We start from the raw sequence: 6,170 nt of genomic DNA, 5'->3' as shown, positions 1-6,170 counted from the left end.
ACATTTACATTTAAAGCTTTTAGCAGATGCTCTTATCCAGACCGGCAAAACACAAAAAGCAATGTGAATGAGCTAAAATCACCCTTAATGGATGTGTGTGTTCAGAGGCTGTTCTTCAGAGTCAGACATCTGAAATATGGTTTGTGTCAGGGTGTATATTGCTGATGGCAGATGTGCACTGGACAGGCAATGGATGAGCCAATGGCCAACAAAACATAAAACATCAATGTCACTGCCAGAGACAGTCTGTCTACATGACAAGCTGAGAAGAACTGCCTTTGTGTCCTTGGATCACACTGATGCAAATGTTAACAGAAGAGCAAACTGTTTGGACTACACACCTTTATCCAGGTTTCTCTGTTGTTTTTAGTCGGCAGAAGTAGACTGATACTTTGTGAGTCATTGAGATTTTTCTTGTTAACAATGGAAGGGCCTCAGCACGACCTCAGGCCATTAACCCCAGTGACTCAGACCTCAGGTCTTTTCTTGAGAGATGCTTGAGATAACTAAAAGACTTGTTAACTCCGTGTTAAGTCTGGATGTCAGCATGGACTCTCAGAACTTGTTTGTCAGTGTGAATCAGGTCATGAGTTTTGGCATATATGCACCATGTAACACATATTATAATCAGACAGACAGCTCACAGGTTGCAGCCATCCACCTCCCTCAGTGAACTTTATGAATCTCTCTAGCCGGAGCTGAGAAGGATGTGTTTCCATGTAGTATCAGGAAATAAAACTTGACGTGGTGTTCTGGTCCATGACTCAAGCACACATTTGGTGATTCTATCCAGTGTATTATTTCTAGATACAAATTTTGTTGTATCTATTTGAAGATACAAATGAGCTACATACACTGATCTTCAATTATTTATCCTGAGCCATCTCATTTTCTATTTTTGCTATGTATATCTATTTGCACAGATTATAAAGGAACTCCAATCTTTAATATAATATTGCTTTTTAGATATTTACTGATGGACATTTGAATCCTAATTAGTGGTGATTGCTAAAGGTAAGCATGACTATTATGCACAATTTTTTAAATTCTGGGCGATACTGATAAGCTGATAATTATTTTCATATTATGGCTGATTAAAATTCTATATTTTTTATCCAAATAAATAAAATTAAATGAAAACAATGAAAAAAAGAGGAAAAACACACAAAAAAATAAAATCAGTTGCTTTAAATGCTACAACTGAGCCACCTTTGAGCCATCGGGCTATTTCACGGTGTGGTTTATTGGCTGTCACAGAGTAGGCTTTGCATTAAAGCAGACCTAAGGCCTTGAAATATAACATACATGCCCTAACAAAAGCCAAATTTTTACCACAGTACTAGTCTTTTTTTATAGACAATTGAACTTGGCAAATAGGACAATGCACACAGCTGTATTGTGCCATCAGCCTATTTTGTGTCATGGTTTCTCTGCCGCCACAGAGGATGCATTAAATTGGACAGTAGGCATTGATATAAGAGGTACTAATATAAGGACAGCTTATAGACTTGCATGGAAGGAGGACACCGAGCCACCTAGGGAGCAAATGACTACATAAACTTAAGAAAACCACTTAGAACAACAGCATAGCAACCACACAGTATTATGGCAGCGTTCTGCACATCATCAATCACATATTCTTCTTATCCCAAGAATATTTTCAATAGATTTCTTTCCTGGTTTTAGTAAAGGATCCAGTGTGCCGCCTCTTTAACCATCATCATGCAGACTCATCTACTGAACTAACCTTTATGTCATAGAATAAACAAAATGGCAAATCACGACCTCAGCAAAGAGGGTCAGAGGCAGACATTTGCCCTAACTTGATTAAAATGCCTCTGATATAAAAAGGAAATAAAATATCTCTCTGCTTTAAAGGTCAGGATGTGTGGGGAAGGGGAATTGAGGTCAGGTAATTCTGCGACAGCGCCACACTAGCCTGACTGGATGCTCTGTAGCTCCATGATACCTTTCCCACTGATCCAGCCACGTCAACCCTCTCTAAATGTGTGCTCTGTCTCTTCTTTGCTTAATTATTACCACTGTTGATTAGCTGGCTAAGATTCCAGCTCTACAGACTCTAATTAATTTGTTTTCCCTACAATGGTGGGCTGTTGGCAGAGAGATGGTGGGAGAGAGGGTGGGGAGGGCGCCCTTTGAGGCAAGCTGAAAGGTCGTTTAACTGTTAAACAGTTTGTTTTTTTCCATCATGCCAAATAATGGATGAAGATTAAATGGGGCTGTGTGTGGAAAAGCAAAGCTGAGGTGGCTATGTGCTATAGGTTTGGGAATGATTCATTATTGTTTTTTTTATATTACAGTGGTTACTGCATTTCCATGAATAGGAGCACCTCGGGACACTGAGACAGACTCCAAAAAAGGGGGTTCCAAAAAGAGGGTTTCACAGCGATGCCATAGAAGAACCCTAAAGTACAATTTTAGTTTTAGTACATTGACATTGGCAAGGTAGTTTAGATACATAATGTGACATATTTTCAAGTGAAACAGATTTTATGAGGAATACAAAATTAATCTGTTCCATGCAAGAATGGAGCTTGCAGTTGACTAGGTCATGGAGGCTAAAGGTCAAGTTTGAGACCCTCAAGAGCATTTTGAGTATCCCAATGGTGATGCTTATTTTTCAAATCTTTATTTATTGGCCATTATTGCCATAATCAAATTTTATATTAAAGTTATTTTTGGAGGAACATATAAACAGATGCTTACCTCAAAACCATGACAGTTCTTCCTGGCATCCCTCCACAATCTCATCTCATGCCTTATTTCTGTCCGCTCATTACTAATTTCATTTATTAAGTAGTTTAGTGGGACTTTAGTGCTTGAGTCAAGTGTCGAATTGAGCCCTCTTAAAGTAAGTAGAATTTTTTCTCATTAAATAAATTGATGGGCGTAAGTGTTGTATGAGACATAAATTGCCACATTATGAAAAGTTAAGTATATATATATTTTTTTTTAGTTTTCATTTTTGGATGAACTGCTATTTTAGCAAAATTAATGTTGACCAGAAAGGTCTTAGAGCACAAATGATAAAACGTAATTCTGCGGTGGCAACTCTCCTTGAGTTTAGAATGGTAATGTCAATGTGTTTGGTCTTGGCAGAATAGGTCTCCTTTGCCGTTGCTGTGCCGAAACTTGCTACTGCCAGTACATCCATGACATGCTGCTGTGAGCATGTAAGAAATACTACTGCTGCTGCACATATAACACAGACATCCCCCCAGCAAAGCAGGAGACACAGAAAAGGACAAAACAGCAATACATGTTGCTAAGTGTAAGAATATAAACTGCTACATCAGCTGACATGCATATAGAACAAATACCCCCCAAACAAGCAGATCTATGCAAGACATATGTACTGCTGCTGTATGGAGTCAAAATAATGCCGTATATATACGCAAAAAAATAAAGTTTTGCAAAAGAAAATAAAGTTTTGCAAACGAAAATTAAAATATTGAGGAAAATAATTTTGCTTAAAGAATAGCAAAAAATAAATGAAACCGTGCAAAAGCAATGACTTTGCAATACATATTTTCCATGGTCATATCTATTATTTTGCAAATGTGAACAAAGAACGCTTCTGTGCGCTGGTGTCCTCCCACAGGTTAAGAGCAGGTTATGCAGTTTACCAAATGAAACAATACACATTTTAATGCTATAAAAGTGTGCACATCGAGAGAAATAAACAGCAGATGTTCATGGTAAAAACTTCTTTAACTTGAGCAAACACTGCTAATACACATATACATTTGTTAATAAAGTTAATAAAACGAAACCATGCATGTTTTAATGCTAGTGAATAAAAGGAAACAATCCACTCGCATGCATCTGCTCATCATGACAGTACCTGGATCAGTGAGCTGCGTCTCGGGGCCGATGACGTCACTTCCAGGGAGGCCTGTTGTACACGCCCCTGCCTCTTGACTCCACCCCCACGTCAAAACAGCGCCACAAAGCGAGACGCGCAGAAAAATGAAGCGCAAAGGAAAAACGTCAGCGCAAGCTCAAACTAGACTGACACACCAAATAAAATCAGTGTTGCAAATAAAATAATAGATATGACCATGGAAAATATGTATTGCAAAATCATTGCTATCGTGCAGTTTCATTTATGTTTTGCAATTCTTTATTTTTGTTTGCAAAAAGCAAAATTATTTTCCTCAATACTTTAATTTTCGTTTCCAAAACTTTATTTTTTTGCGTATATATACGGCATTATTTTGACTCCATACTGCTGCTCCAAAGAGCCTTGTGAACCGCATGTATCACTATCTATGTGTGCATTGGCTACCTTGCCGACTGGCTTAAAGGGATAGTTCACCCAAAAATGACAATTAGTCCATGATTTATTCACCCACAGGGCATCCTAGGCGTATCTGACATTCCTCTTTCAGATGAACAGAGTTATAGTAAAAAATGTCCTGCATCTTCCAAGCTGTATAATGGCAGTGAATGGTGACCGTTTTTGAAGCCGAAAAAAGTGCATCCATCCATCATAAAATTACTCCACACGGCTCCAGGGTGTTAATAAAAGCCTTCTGAAGCAAAATGATGCAATAGTGTACAAAAAATCTTGATTTTAAAAAATATATAAACTGTAAGTCATGGGCTAATTTTAATTTTTGGGTGAACTATCCCTTTAGTTAGAATGCTCACTATGTGTAGTTAACAGTAGATATACATTGCAAGCTGATGAGAGAAGACCCCCACATCCACCTGAGCAAAATATATTAGTCATTTGATAACTGTCATTGATGTAACTTTTATACTCTTATTGTGTATTAAAGCCATTAGGACCTAAACAATAAGCAAACGTGAACATTGAGGTTAAACATAAGCAGCTATATGCAAACCCCGGTTGAAATACATACAAACGAGAATGCTTATTTCATTTAAGCCTGTTCTCATGTTCTTAATTTGTCGGCATGTCCTCAGAACAATTACAGACTGCTTGCTGCTACAGCTGTATAAACACAGATACGTAATCCTAATTTGTGCTTTGTCTTCAAGGACAAAAATGGCATTGATGTCATTCGAACAACGATCCTGGCATGTCTATTTACATTCTGAAAGGAAGAGTCAGCAGCTGCTTTCAAGAAACACAAGGTAGGACACATACTGTATAAGGAATACGTTGTATACTTGGAACATGCATGGTTAGGATAGTCCACTTAAAAATGAAAATTGTCATGATTAACTCACCCTCATGTTGTTCCAAACACATAAGAAATCTTAAAAAAAAAATTTGACATTCTTTTTATTATTTTTGTCTATCCATTGAAAGTCTAGGCAATCTTTATCATCAAGTTCAGTTTAATTTAGGTTTTTATTTTAATATAAACATTCAATAATGCACACATTAAAATATTTTAAAAGGAAGCTGAAACGTGCAAGCTTGACACATACTAACCAAACCTCAGTCAAGCTTCTCAATTAAATTAAATCAAACCTGTGTCTTGTTAGAAGACTTGATAAAACCGCTTTGTTCATGTTGATTAACTATGTCTTTATGTACTTCTTGAAAGTAAATATTGATTGCTTAGACTTTCAATGGATGTACAAAATGATAAGAGTTTTAAAACTATCTTCATTTTTTTTCCCCCCAAAACTGAACAAGATTTGTATGCGTTTGCTATATATGACATTATGATGACAGAATTTTCATTTTGTGTTGAACTATCCCTTTAAGCAGAACTTTTTTTCTACACTGTGCTAAAGAACCTAAGGTTGATTAATTCATTTATATTTAGTAGGGTTTTTTTATTAATGAAAATTTGATTCCATTCAAGCTCTAGAACATTCAGCTGATACACCCCTGAACATTTTTCCCAATTAAATCCAGCTGACAAACAGCTGTGGAAGACATGTTGTGAAAATTAAAATACTACAGGGTTTTAAATGGGCACGCACCCTACTAAATGAACACTACTCCGATGCTTCACATCTTGTTCATTTATGAAAATGTAAATATGGTGTCTTTCCACACAAGGGTTTTTATGAATTGTGGTAAAATACACTAACACTATTTATTTTAAATGTTTTTTTTTGCAAGGGTGGGTGCATCATCTGTAAAGGGCACATTACACACAATTCAACCCTCAATGTAAACTTTGTTACTCCCACAATATACTATGAAAATATACCAAAAAAAT

This window comes from Cyprinus carpio, chromosome A19 (genome assembly GCF_018340385.1).
Source record: "Cyprinus carpio isolate SPL01 chromosome A19, ASM1834038v1, whole genome shotgun sequence".
NCBI lineage: Eukaryota > Metazoa > Chordata > Actinopteri > Cypriniformes > Cyprinidae > Cyprinus > Cyprinus carpio.
Note: the sequence above shows the minus strand (reverse complement) of the source record.